General features: G+C 44.2%; 1 long non-coding RNA gene and 1 pseudogene across 1 annotated transcript; both read right to left on the bottom strand.

The window, feature by feature from the left end:
- Positions 1–6818: 6818 nt before the first annotated feature.
- The window catches only part of LOC123637406, a 62171-nt pseudogene continuing 54869 nt past the window's right edge, over positions 6819–14120 (bottom strand).
- On the bottom strand, positions 8794–13960 carry LOC123637408. The gene is made up of 2 exons (XR_006734869.1): positions 11487–13960; positions 8794–9924 (listed from the first exon to the last, which is right to left on the bottom strand). It is a non-coding gene; the product is annotated as an uncharacterized LOC123637408 (long non-coding RNA).

Below are 14120 nucleotides of genomic sequence, written 5' to 3'. Positions count from 1 at the left end.
TCTACAAACAATGAAGATTTTAATTGCCTGAAAAACCCATTTATTGATTTTATCTGTTCTGTGTATTTATTGTGGTGCCAGATAAGATTCCATTAATTTTTTTTAATCCCAGCTAGAAAACATACATCGTTGGAATACATTCTCAGCATTGCTCTACTTCGAAATTCTAAACGAAGGGAAGTGAGGTGGTCCACAACAACACCGTGCGATGGGAAGAACACCGGGTAGGATGGTGTGCAAGCGTGTCCTACTGTGATCCTGTTAACCTGAGGGGAGCTTTGCCACTGTGTTGGGGAAGGACCTTAAAACAATACCCCTCTAGACTCTGCTCTTCCCATCTATAAGATTTCAAAGTTGAGGCCAGGCACGGTGGCTCACACCTATAATCCTAGCACTCTGGGAGGCCGAGGCGGGAGGATCGTTTGAGCTCAGGAGTTTGAAACCAGCCTGTGCAAGAGCAAGACCCCGTCTCTACTAAAAATAGAAACAAATTATCTGGACAACTAACAATATATAGAAAAAATTAGCCAGGCATGGTGGCGCATGCCTGTAGTCCCAGCTACTTGGGAGGCTGAGGCAGGAGGATCGCTTGATCCCAGGAGTTTGAGGTTGCTGTGAGCGAGGCTGATGCCATGGCACTCTAGCCCAGGCAACAAAGTGAGACTCTGTCTCAAAAAAAAGAAAAAAAAAAAAAGAAAACAAAAGTAATACTGCAATGCTTTTTCATAAAATGCTTCTTAACATCACTTTCATGACTGAAGTGTTGGGGAATATTCTGGCATTCCATAGTCTATATTCACAGGAATGGGTGTATTTAGAATCTGCCAGTCTATCAGCTTTACTCTGGGAAGATAATAAAAATATTTAACTAGCAGTACATATATCAGTCACTTCTATGTGCCGGCACTGTCTTCACCACTGTGGTTATGGTCGTGCACAACATAGACACACTCCCTGTTTACCAACTCATGAGCATACAGGTACCTAAACAGGCAAAACCAATTAGGTAGGATCTGAACAGTGTAGGATGCAATCAGAAGTACACAGGATGGATATCAGGCCCAGGTGCGGTAAGTTAGAGATTTTCTGGAGGAAGATGTGTAAGCTGAGAGGCTTGATGGATGGCAATGAGTCAGCCTTGCAAAGCAGTTGAGAGGTGGGAATAAGGGTGATCTAGACATAAAAAACAGCACCTGCAAAGGGTCAGAGGTGAGAGACACCGTGGCATGCTGAGGGAACTCGAAGAGGCCAGAGGAGCTGGAAGGTCGGGTCTGAAGGGGGTGCGGCCCCATGAGGCCAGAGGCAGAAGCAGTGGTCGGGTCCTGCACACCGTAGTCAACTGCCTTCAGGCAGCGGGACTTAGTCTTACAAGTCATTAGGTTGACTGACGTGTTCAATCAGGGGAATAATCAGATTTGCATTTGTCAAGTTTCCTTTACCTTCAGGGTAAATGGAGAAAGCAAGACTGGAGGCGGAGCCCCGAGTTGGAAGGCCACGGCAGAAATCCAGGTGAGAAAGATGATGGAATTGGCAGGGGTGGGTGTTTGACTAAAATACGCAGAACAAGGGAGAGGGAAAATCCAGGGAAGACACCCTGGCTTCTGGCTTGGGAAACCTGATGACTAATATTGCCTTTTAATGTGATGAGGAACAAAAATAAGCCATGGATCGGTTGAAAGGAAGAAATGTGACGAACCTGGTTTGGTACCATTGTACTTGTGTGCATACAGACCACACAAAAAGACACGTGTAGCAGGCTGTATTTTGTAGGCACAAAGCTCAGAAGAGAAATTTGGGCTGGAACTAAAATGAGATACAAAAGTCCCTGGCCTTATGGAGTCTGGAGCTGTGGACTAGACGATCATTCTGGAAAAGCATATAGAGTCAGAACAGAATCCAAGGATGTAACACTGACCCAGTCCGTAATTTAAGAGACGGATTGGAACGTAAGAGAATACCCAGGAACACAAAGAGTCATGGAAGTGCAAGGGAAGAGGGTGATGTAAGAGAAAAGAATGATCAATAGCGTTAGATAATGTAGAAAGGCCAAATAAGGAAAGGTTTAAGAAGTGCCCGGTGGATTTAACGTGTGTCCCTCACGGGAACAGTTTTACTGGAGTGATGGCGACGGAAGCCAGACTGCGTAGGGAAGAGAAGGAGTAGGAGCTGCGGCCGTGGTGGCAGCATGTGTGGGAAACCAACCCTCGACAGAGATTTGGCTGTTGAAGGAGAAGAGAGAGGACGCCAGCTGAAAGAGCGTGACAGGTTGACAAGGTCTCAGAAGAGACCTGAGCATGTTCCTATGCTAACGGGAAGAAGCTGGCAGAGAGGAGAATGGTCGCTGGGAGGAGACGCTAGGGCAGGGAATGAAGATGGAAGGTGCTGGTGGGAGCCAGTCGCTGTCAGAAAAAAGCAACCCCTGCCGGTGACAGAAGAAAGGAGTGACGATGGTCCAGATGGTCACAGGCTGGTAACAGGAGCTCCTGTGATCAGGGATTTCAAGATGCAAAGATGAGTATGGCAGGACCCGGGTCCTCCTTCCATGTGGGAGAGAGAAAAACCGCACGCAAATGATTCTGTTCTGCAGTACAAAGTGATAAACGATAGGAGAGACACAAGTCAAGGGCAAGGAATGGTAGTTCAGAGACCGGAAAGGTGGTTTCTCATTGGTAGGGAGTACAATCACCTCAGGGAGGTGAAATCTAAGATGTGTCTTAAAGTATGTGAAGAATTTGGAGATGCAAGCGATTGCATAGCAAGAGAATTTTAGCAAAGGGAAAATACCAATAAGTGAAGGTGGTGTTTAGGGAATGATGAGTGGATAAAATTTGAATTAAATGTAAGACATGTGGAGGAATAGGCAATAAATCTCAAAATACAAGTTGGAGCTGTATTGAGGAAAGCCATGCATATCAGACCGAAGAGTTTGCACTTGTTCTCAGTAGGCAGAAAGAAGTTATGGAAGAATGTTTTATAATGCTTAAAAAGTAGAGCATTTGGGAATCAAATTAAGAAGGTACGACAGCATACAAAAATAAAGGCATGGAAAATGTTGAATGCTTCAAAAGGTCCGCTAGGCATTCAATAAATATTGATCAATAGATGAAAAAGTAGTTGGATGGGTGAACAGAGGAACACACAATCATTCTAACACTGGACTCGGGTTTACATAATCTTACACTGACTGCTTAAATAACACAAGCAGGCTGACTTCAGTTTCACCTCCACTGTTTATGCCAAACATCAACAGCGTGATCTCATTTATGTAACAAATTAGCCCACGCTCCTTTAGTAGACTAGTTTAGTTGTCTAGCTTTAGAACTGGAAAGTGAGCTTCTAGACTTTTCAAAGTACAAAAATTTTATAAGTAAAATTACTACAGAGTTTGAACTACTTTTGTATTTATACATACAATATTAAATCAAAACCTAGTGTTTAAAAAACTTCATTTTGACAAATGACTTAAAGGGAGAATACAAAGTTGCTATGTTAGTTTTTGAGAGCCTTAATGTATTTGCTAAATTTTACTAAGTAAATATGTAAGAAAGAACATTTACTCTGAAAACTTAAAAAAATATTTTTTAAGAAAGTATTATAACTATTCCAATATAATTTTAAAATCTCTCCTCCACTTTTTTTAGAGAAAAAAGAACCACAGTATTTTCAATGACATCATGGTGACTCAGATGTGCTTTAAGAAATACATTTTCTATGATATTTCCGATTACTACCGTGAAGACTTTTCTGAGGGGCTGACTGACTTCCTCTTATCAGTTGTTGAAAGTACACACTTGAGGGGCAACATATGGAGAAAGCTTGTCACTCAGTTGGAGGTTTGAAGCCTCCAACTAAAATGCTTTCATACAGCGTTTAAGTTTGCTTCCTCAGGATCGTAGTTCCTAAAGATTATGTTAACCATTCATTCCAAAGTGATATTTAATTATAAAACATAATATGCTATAAGAGGTTGAGTGAATACTGTAAAAAATGTCACAAACATTATAGTAGGAGAACAAAAAATTGATCAAGCAGCAGCATTAAGTACATGAAGATAATGGAAGAAATCATAAATTTCAGTTAATAAAGAGATTTTTATACTTATGTCAGCAACTGCAAATAAGAAAGGAGTGCAATTTGCAACTTTACTATGCCATTTGCATTAGCAAATAGTAAAATACCACTTTAAATACAGTTGTGTATACTGGGTAAGAGTGTGTGAACACACAATGATATTGTTTCCTTGAGAACGGGACAGACATGCCTAATAGATACACTTAATCTCTGTGTGTGTTTTTCTCACTTGAGGGTTTTCTTATCTTTTTAAGCACTTTAGGTTTAGGGTTTTTATTTAAACCTCTATGAATTTTTTATTTCTGACTCATTGAGCAAGTTCCCAGAATCCTAAGGCATGTTTTTTTTTTTAACTAAGATATTTTCATTTGTTGTGATGAAACCTGTGAAGCATACAGAAAATGAATTTTTTAAAAAGAGAACTCAGCATTGAGATGTCTTAACTAAAGTCTTAACAGAGATGCAAAGATTTTCAGAATATAAACTGAAAATGGCATACGTTATAAATGCTAATGTCACTTATATAAAAAGCAAAAAACAGAGAAAAGGAAAAAAAAAAGGAATTCTCCATCAGTTTTTATGTTGTAACTTTCAGTGGGAAAGTTATAGAAATAAGTCCTTGTCAAGGCACCACCCTTATTCTTTTGAAACAATAGTTCCATCTAGTGGACAATTTACCTAAAAATAAATCTTTGATTCCAAATGTTAGAGACAAGTTTTTTTCTTGTGATAAAATCAGCATTAAAAGAAAATAAAAAGGACAACAACAGAGATAATTTGTTTACATATAAAATTCACAATGAATAAGATAGAAATCAAATGATTAAACTGGAAAACAAACAAAAGTTTCTGCCAGTAAACAAAAGACTTTCCTGTAAGAACACACTAAAAATTTGGTAAAAGTGTGGCTGATTTATGGATGTAGAAAGCCAAGCTAGGTAACATAAGCCCTGGAGTGACTGTGGCTAGAAACAAACTGCAACTCGTTAAAAAAAAAAGATCTGGTACAAAAGCTTTCAAAAATACAGAGTAACAGAGAACATTTATTCACTTTGGCACCAGTATCTAATGGGCTTGAGTTATATGTTGGTCACTTTCTAGCAGCCACAGACACTGGCAATTGCTTCATTCATATAGTTCAGGAGGCACTGCCTATTAATGTAAATGATTGTCTAAAATGAACTATTGGAGAAATAAAATCTTCACCTCTAAGTTGCCACATGCTAGCTAAATCGCCAATCAATTCAGATGCTTCATTCAAATATCTGTATTTATTATCTGGATAATTTCAAAATGTTAGCATGGTTGGATTTTTAAAATTGATTTTGTGGAGTGTTAATTCCAGCTACACTATCTCTAAAAGCAGATTGAAGGCCTACAGTGTAAACTTCCGGACACTTTGAATAAAATATACCTGAAGTCACAGTTCTTGTCACTATTGCCCTGCTTTTCATGAACTTAAAACCCGAACCTTCTATAAATGGCTGTGAACTATATCTAGAATTGATTTTTTACCAAAAGACCAAAATGGTTGATTGCATCATGATTTATTTTGTTCAGAATTAAAATGGTTGAGCTCTGAGTGGGTCTTTTAAGACGTGCAGATCTGGTTTCCAGGCGTGAGGGTGTCTGGACTGAGCCAGGACATCTGTGGGTCTCTTTTACCCATCACATTGCTGGACAGTGACTGCACCAACACCAAGCAGACAGACCGACCACCAGGGCAGGCTAAGACTGAACAGAATCTTCCTCTTTTGCACACATCGAAGCCAATTCTAGGGCTTTCCAAAGTTTTTCCTGGATTGAGGCATATGAAATAGCGCCCCATCAGAGATTTCCACGTATCTTTGGGGTGACAAAATGCCACTTTGAAATTATAAAACATCCCAGTGAAAGAATATCTTCTATCTAGCCTTCAAAAGTTAATCATCGTTGTTCTTTCCCTGGCATGAGCAGTCTTAGCAAATGTCTTTGTCACCATTTAAGTACTTCTTCATAGACACAAAATAATTCAGACATGAATGATCCTGAACCTCTTCTCTAATGATTTTTCTCCATAGTAGAAGTTATAACATAGATCTAAAGGTAAATCTGGCAGAACAGACCTTTTGAGAATGAAATGTGAAACGGGTTGACAAACCTGGAATGGTGGTGTGATCTATGTAAGTGATTGAAACAGAACTTCACAGCTATTAGAGGAAAGAGTAGGAGCCAAGTGTCGACGTGTCATGATGGGATGAAGAAAGCAGCTTGATTAAAACGCAGTGTCTTTAAAAGCCTGGTGGCTGCCACGCGCGGCTGTCTGGAAACAGCGCTGACGGCCGGCGTCTGCTGCGCTCCCGCTGGGTGTCGGACGCCACGCACACTCTAGGTGCTTTACTGTCTCTCATTCATTCCCACGACGTGCGCTGCAGAAATCGCCAGATCCACGTCAGAGAGGAAGAGGCTGAAGGCAGAGGAGTTACATCGCTTGCCCCAAATTCACACAGCAAACAGAAGGCAGAAACGGCATTTGCCGTCTGACTTCAAACTCCGGACTTGTTCTATTTCACCAGCAAAACTAATTTTTAAGCCTTAAATGAAATGCTGATACCTAAATCAGGTGAAAAAATGCTTCATGGAAAGCAGTTTGAAAGCACTGAATTACTCCATGCAGAAAAGGCTGTACTGATCATCATCATCATTATTATTATTATTACTGACAAAAGCCAAAAGGTGGAAATGACCCAAGGTTCCATCAATGGACAAAGTGTATAAATATAATCATATAATGAGATATTATTATTCAACCTTAGAAACGAGCGAGGTTCTTTTTTTTTCTGCTTTATTTCTGAAATCATTTCTTATCTGCTTACATACCAGACTGAGGTCAGTAAAGGCTCACTCACCAGTGTACACAGGAACGGTACGTAGGGCTGGAACCAGGACATGGAGCTGCTGCAGGGTCCGTGGTCAGGGACCCAAGGCTGGTGGGCCTGTTACAAGGGACGTGGGCAGATGGGGCTCCTCCCGGTCCCTTGCCAGTGGGGGTTGGGTGCAGGACCACGGCCAGAGGAGAAGGAGCCAAGTTCACTGGGATGAAGCCACTTTCTGTCCTTGGCCAGGACCGTGTCTGGAACGCCTGTCACTGTGGTGTGGGACGACCTCCTCAAAATGGCGCTCCTTGGTCTTGGGCTTCATGGGAGTTCCGCGGCCTCCCTCCTGGATCCCAAAGCTCCCACAAAAGCACTTGTGTCTGTGTACGGCTGCCGGATCATTGTTTGTGTCGGGGACACAAAACAGAAACCTCCTGTTCCCCCATCTTGCTGACCAAGAGTGAAGTTCTGACATGTGCTACAACAAGGGTGAACATGAACAACATTACGTTAAGTGAAATAAGCCAGACACACAAGGATATTGGGCAAATGCGTAGATACTGGAACTAGAAGGCTAGAAGTTGCGGGGGTGAGGGTGGGGGGCGGAAATTGGGGAGTTATTGTTTAGTGAGTACAATGTTTCTGTTTTGGATAATGAAAAATTCTGGGAATAATGATGACGGTTACACACCATTGTGGATGTAATTAATGACACTGAATTGTACACCTAAAATGGTTAAAATCATAAATTTTATGTTATGTATATTTTACTACAACAATAATAAAAAAAAATGCTTTGCTGAAGATGAGAGAGATTGAAGGAACAATTCAAAGATTTTTGGATAAAATCAGGAACAGTGAAGTGAAGCGAACTGTGGGCTTGCATGTCCAGAAAAGTAAGAGGACAGATGCTGGACAGCTCTGTCATGGGGCTGGGATCCAGCGATTCAGACAAGTCTGGGTGCAGATAACCAAGGTAGAAGGGGGCGGCAAACAGTGCATCTGCCTACCTGGGAAAGAACGTCTGCAAGTTAATCCTGATTAGTGGCTGAACCTGTTCCCGACTCTACTCAAGAACAGGAGACCCGTTACTTTGCTTCCCTGTATGTAAGGGTTGAACTGAGTTTCCAGTACCTCCAAGTCAGATGTGGAGGCCCTAACCCCCAGCACCTCAGAATGTGACTGCATTTGGTGAGAAGGCCTTTCAGGAGGTGACTAAATGAGACTGTCAGGGTGGCCTCGTCCAGCTGACTGGTGAGAGGAGGAAATTCGGACAGATACCAGGGATGAGCACAGAGGAGAGACCAGGTGGAGACACAGTGAGAATGCAGCCACCAGCAAGTCCAGGAGAAAGTTGCTAGAAGAACCCAAATCTGTTGATACCTTAATACCAGACTTGTGGTGCCCAGAACTGTGAGAAAACTGATTTCTGTTCTCTAAGCCACTCAGTCTCAGGTTATTCTGTTACGGCCGTCTTAGAACACTGAAACGCCATGTGAAACTAGTTTCTTCAGATACTCCTGTTCTACGGTAAAGCAGTTTTATAGATTTATCATCTAACCCTTCATATGCTGTGCTGAAGGAGGACACCAGTGGGGAAGTGGAAGGGGAAAACCCTGATAAAAATGTCCTTTGAGGTAACGTGAGCAGCAGGTGCCTAGAAAGGAAGACGTGGACCAACATTTCCCATCATGATAAATTCCCTTTCCAGGAGCGTCACCCACAGAAGTCACCTTCTCAGCCTCCTGTCCTCCTGCCGGTGACTGGATCAGCATCTCGAGGGTCCGGTTAGGTCCAGCCCCCGACCTCATTTACACGTAGGCCTAGAAACGGACACAAACACTGCCCTGGACAAATCACAAGTGGCTTAAATATTTTAATAAACAAATTTTATTACTAAACTGTGAGTATGCACAACAACTAAACAAGAGGAAATGGCACATTTGAGGCATAATGACAAAATAGTTTCTTCTTAGCATGGGTTCTTGAATTGATTGGAATCCCATGGTCTTTGGGCAGGTACAGACGCCAGGCCCAGTGATGACTTTATCGTTTGCTGTTTGCTGTGTCTTCTGCCCACGTGAACTGGGTCTCCAGCGTGGCCCAAGCATTGTGCTGGGGGCGACAGGGGTGCAGCTTGGGCACCACCATCTCTGTGCTCGTGGAGAGCCAGGGCAGGGCACGGAGAGAGCTTCTCGCAGAGCACCGCGGCCCAGCGCACGGCGGCAGGGAGCACCGTGCAAGCACGGAGAGGACAGAGCCGAGCAAGCGGGAGGCTGGGGAAGGGGCTGTCTCAAGGAGAGGGTGCTTGAGCTTCATTGTGAAGGAGAAATTCATTTATTCATTCAACAAACAAGCATTTACTGCAGACCTACTGTGTGCCAAGTGCTTTTCTGGTGTACATCAGAATCATCTGGAGGGTTTGATTAAACACAGATTGCTGCTTGCTGAGCCAGGAACTCTGCAGTGGGGACTGAGAGCTTGTGTTTCCAGCATGTCTCTAGGTGACGGTGCCACCGGTCCAAGAATTGTGCTTGGAGAACGGCTGCTCTAGACACAGCAGTGGGAAAGGGGGCAGAGACAGCAGCGCCGCAGATCAGACTGTGCAGTTCTGCACAAAGCAAAGGCACCGGGACAGGCAGTGGGGTGGGAATGGAATCCAGCCCAGGCTGGACCTGCCAAGCCCTGAGGGCAACACCCACCTAACGGAAGGGCCACCTGTCTGTGTTTTGTCCAACCAAGGGGTCCTGTAAAATTGTCTGCCTCTGGGTGTGTCTTTTTATCATTGATGTCCCTAGAGAGACCACTGTTTTGTAATCTGCACAAAGGCATGGGGTATGCTGGAGGCTGCAAGAGACATGGAAACAGGGTTGCCATGGAATCGGAGATGGCGCAAGATGTCCAGAATGAGCAGGTGATGGTAAAGACACGAGGACTCCGCGTGGCCAACCGGGATGACTGTCTGTCGTCTCTTGCGCTCAGGAACCTTCATTCTTCTCTGCAGAGAGATTGTGTGTTAAGCTATTTCACTCACAAGGGAGGGGACTGTCCTTAGCTCACCCTGCCACCATGGCCAGCTCCTCAGCTCACCTGTTCATAAGCCAGGGGATGCTGTCCCATACTAAGTAGACAGTGGAAAAAGGCAAAGATAAAAGACTCAAAGTCCAGGTTAAAGGAAATAACGGTATGGGTAGAAGTTCATGAGTAAATACACAGAGAAGACCACACAGGGACAAGAAGCCTGGTGAAGATGACAAAAGCCATGCGTGCTCGAGATGCGCGCTGGGAGAGTCATGGAAAAAGACTAAAGGAAATTACCAGTGTGCCAAGTCAATACGCAGCAACAGAAAACAGTATTTGCGTGGCTGTATTTAGAGCTGATCTGAGAAGACAAAAAAGAAATTTGCTCAAGAAGAAAGCTGATTAGGAGAAGGTCACGGAGTTTTCAGGCAAGATGACAACGTTCTGAACCCGAGATTTAGCTTCACTAATGAAGAAAGGGAAGATCCTACAGATGAAGAGACTTATTTTGAAAATTTTTAGAACAGGCATAGCCTGAGGGTTATTTCCTGGGCACGATACTTTCTGCACACATCTGCGGTGTTTCTGCTGCCGTCCTGCCCTGTGACTGCTCCCCCACCCCTTTCCAACTGGCTTCCTGTTTAAAAGACTATGATTAATGTGTTAAAATGGATTTGGGTGAGAACAAGAAAATATTGAAATTTCAGCATGTCTGTCGTAAAGGCCAGGGGCTTAAAAGGTTATTTAAGGTCTTCTGTATCTTATTGATCAGATTTTTAAGTTGTGATTACAACATCGCACAGCAAGGGGGAGATGGTTCAGTGAGTGCTACCTGCTCTGTCAGACTTTCAGCAGCACAAGAGAACTGCCACTCTGTGTCACCCAATTCACAGCAGGTAAAGTCTGCTCTTCTGCTAAGTGGCTCTCGGTGTGCAATAAAGCCCCAGGAGGGATTGTTAAACCCGGCTGGTGGCCCCCACTCCTCCAGTTTCTGGTTCAAATCTCGTAGTGTGGCCTGAGAGTGTGCATTTCTAGCAAGTTCCTGGCTGATGTTGATGTTCCTGGCCTGGGTACTGCAATTTGAGAACCACTGTTTCTAAAGATGAATAATGTCCTTTCTTAGAATGAGGAAATCAGTGTCTAAATGGAAAAAGTCACAGATTTTGGACAGTTCACCGAGCGCTGTGCCAAGGCTGCCGAGGTACGAGCAACACTTGAGCGGCTGTGTGCACGTCTCACTCTGCTCTGAGAGATGTCACCAGCTCTGCCCAGACCACTTGCCAAAGATTCCACACGCAAATGACAGGTGAAATACAGCAGCGTTTCAGAAATTCTACCTCTGTGGAGAGAGTTGATCGCAATGTGAGGCAAGGCTGTTTGGGTCATGCCAAATAAATGAAGGATGTGGAAAAAAAAATAGAATGTTTGTTTTAAATTTTCTATTAAATGATTTAAAAAATTCTCTAAAGGTAAATTTCAGGGCAGATATTTGCTCCAATCATGAATCAGAATAAAATTTGTGCTGCAAATATTTTTTACCATGCCGCTCTGTATTTGAAGAATGCCACCAGTTGGAAACAAGGACAAAGAGAATAGTAGAACGGATGTCCTGGTGATGTCCACAAGCAGGTCTGGGAACCTGTAACGAATCTTTCTCAAATCAAAGGCACCACTGGGATTCAGAAAGCCTCCCCTCACCCATGCATTATTTAAGCAATTGTTTAAGCACTTCTAGATAAAGTGGCTTATTTAGCCCCTGAAAAATCACTCAAGTAACTGGAAACAGAAGCAGCTCTTGTACTCTGCCCTTTCTTCTCTGAGCACTGAACACCTCTCTTCCGTGAATAGTCTTCACCCAACGACATGATCGTCGAGGCAGAGCTCCAGTGGAATAAGCTCAAACTGGTGAAGTTTTCGATATTCATCCGTGAGCGACCAGGCCTGTCATTAGTCTGGATTATCCGTATGGGCCGGTATGTGAACACGTAACCCTCAGTCTGCAAGCTGACTCGGGAGAGCAGGGGGTGATGGGGTCGGATTTCCAATGGGGTGAGTTTAACACCATGCTGTTGTTCTGAAAAACAGCACTGTTGGTTCTGAAGACGAGAAGTGCAGGCGCTGAATAGGCGTCGCAGGAAGGCGTCAGGCTCCTATTAGGGATGCTGTCGGAAGTGGCTGCTGGGGGGGGGTGGAGCTCAGTTCCTTTACGAGGAAGGTGGGGACCATTGAGTGAGTGCTGAGCTCCTCTCATTAAAAAGGACTTAAGTGGAGACTCCTGGCTGCGAAGGGGAAGCCAGCCGGGGTGAAGGAAGAGGCTTCTGCTAACAAGCCTGGCATGGGGCTTACGCAGAACACCAGCACCATCCACCTCCTTTGTGTTTCCGCACGGACTGCCGTGTGGGAGAGGAGGCCCCGGCGCAGGGTAGCGGGGACATCCCTTTTGAGGGAGCCCTAGACAAGGAGCCAGATGGTAAAATAAAGACGAGCTGACATCAGCGTCATGTAGCCTCGCCCTTCAGTTATGGCTCTGTCATGCCAGGGAAAGCCATCTGTCCCCTTCTAGTCATACGCTGTGCTTTTGTGGCATGGTTATTATCTTGACTGTGCCCATGTAAGTGCAAAAGGCTGAGACTAACGCAGAGCATTAGCCGTGTACACAGAGGAACCGCCGTGAGCCCTCTCCCCAGGCTGCCAGCTGCCAGTGGTGCCATTCTGCACCCTGCCCATGGGTGGAACCAGGTAAGCACAGACCCCAGACGGACCCATCAGGAGAGACTCGCTCTTGTCCACTTTGGTCACGTCGCGTCAGCACCCAATTTGAGCTCAGCACCTTTTTGTCCTTGCTGCTTGTACGTGGGGCTTTCCAAACATGGAGGGTCACCTGGTCCCTGTATTTGTCCCCTACTGGTTGGCCTTCGGGAAGTGTGCTCATCGCACACGAGCCCAAGGCAAACAGCATGTTCAGAACATACAGTCATTATTGCAGGACTATTCTCATGAGGAAAGCTTAAGAAAATCACACATAAATGTGACTCTCCCTTCTAGAACCAATGACATCTTGAAAGTGCTGTGGAACCAATGGGACAGGACCTGGAGAGGAAGCTGCAGGACAAGGGTCCTGGGGGCAGAAGGGACACAAGCGGTGGTAGGATTTGCAAAGCCGACCGTTGTCACGTCATGATGTTGCTGCTCTGAAGAGGTTTCCAAACAGACTTATTCACTGCATCAAAGCAAGACAGCTGACTTTTAAAAATCTCTATCATCAACACTAACACTGGCTTTCTGACTCTCCAAACAAGAATTCTTGCCGTGTGTTTGTCGTTTGTAAAGTAGTTTTTCTTCTTACCCTCCATTGGTGCCAGCACGTCAGTGATCTGAAGCCAGGTCATTTACGAGGCCCTAGTGGTTTGGTCTTGGTCTTGCTGGATTGTGTCCAACCACCCAAAAGGTTTCCCCTCTGCTTTCATTTGAACTGTGTTTCAACAAAAAACTTATTGTCAAGATTACTTATGTAAATTGTTAAACAGCCTTCAACCTTTTCTTGGTCAATCTTAGGAATTTTATGCATGATTTTATTTTGTGAAAGAAATAAACGGAGTTGTAGCCGTCATGACGTCATTCACTGCCCGGGTGGACGGCTTCTAAGGACTCAGCTGTCATTGCTCATAACGCTCTAGACAGGCCCAAGCACCTGGAAAGGGAAGACCACCGCCGTCACTGCCAGGACCACCAGAACACTGCTGGGGAATGGAGAGGTTTCCGGGTACCAAACTAAAAATAAACAAGGTCTTCCAATGAGAAGATTCGGAAAGAATGAAAACAAATAATTAAAAAACAAAAACCCCAAAAACCAAGTCTTTACAAAACCTATTGCAAGCGAAATTCCTGTAGTGGGACGTATATGGCTTCTGTTTTCATACTTCAAAATCTCACTTAAAGCATGGAGATCTTAACTATTCATTTTTTTTTTATTTGAGACAGAGTCTCACTCTGTCACCCGGGCTAGAGTGCCATGGCATGAGCCTCGCTCACAGCAACCTCAAACTCCTGGGCTCAAGCGATCCTCCTGCCTCAGCCTCCCGAGTAGCTGGGACTACAGGCATGTGCCACCATGCCCGGCTAATTTTTTCTATATATATTTTAGTTGGCCAGATGATTTCTTTCTATTTTTAG

Source organism: Lemur catta, chromosome 4, assembly GCF_020740605.2.
Source record: "Lemur catta isolate mLemCat1 chromosome 4, mLemCat1.pri, whole genome shotgun sequence".
NCBI classification, from domain to species: domain Eukaryota; kingdom Metazoa; phylum Chordata; class Mammalia; order Primates; family Lemuridae; genus Lemur; species Lemur catta.
Note: the sequence above shows the minus strand (reverse complement) of the source record. Positions and strands in the feature narration are given on the sequence as shown.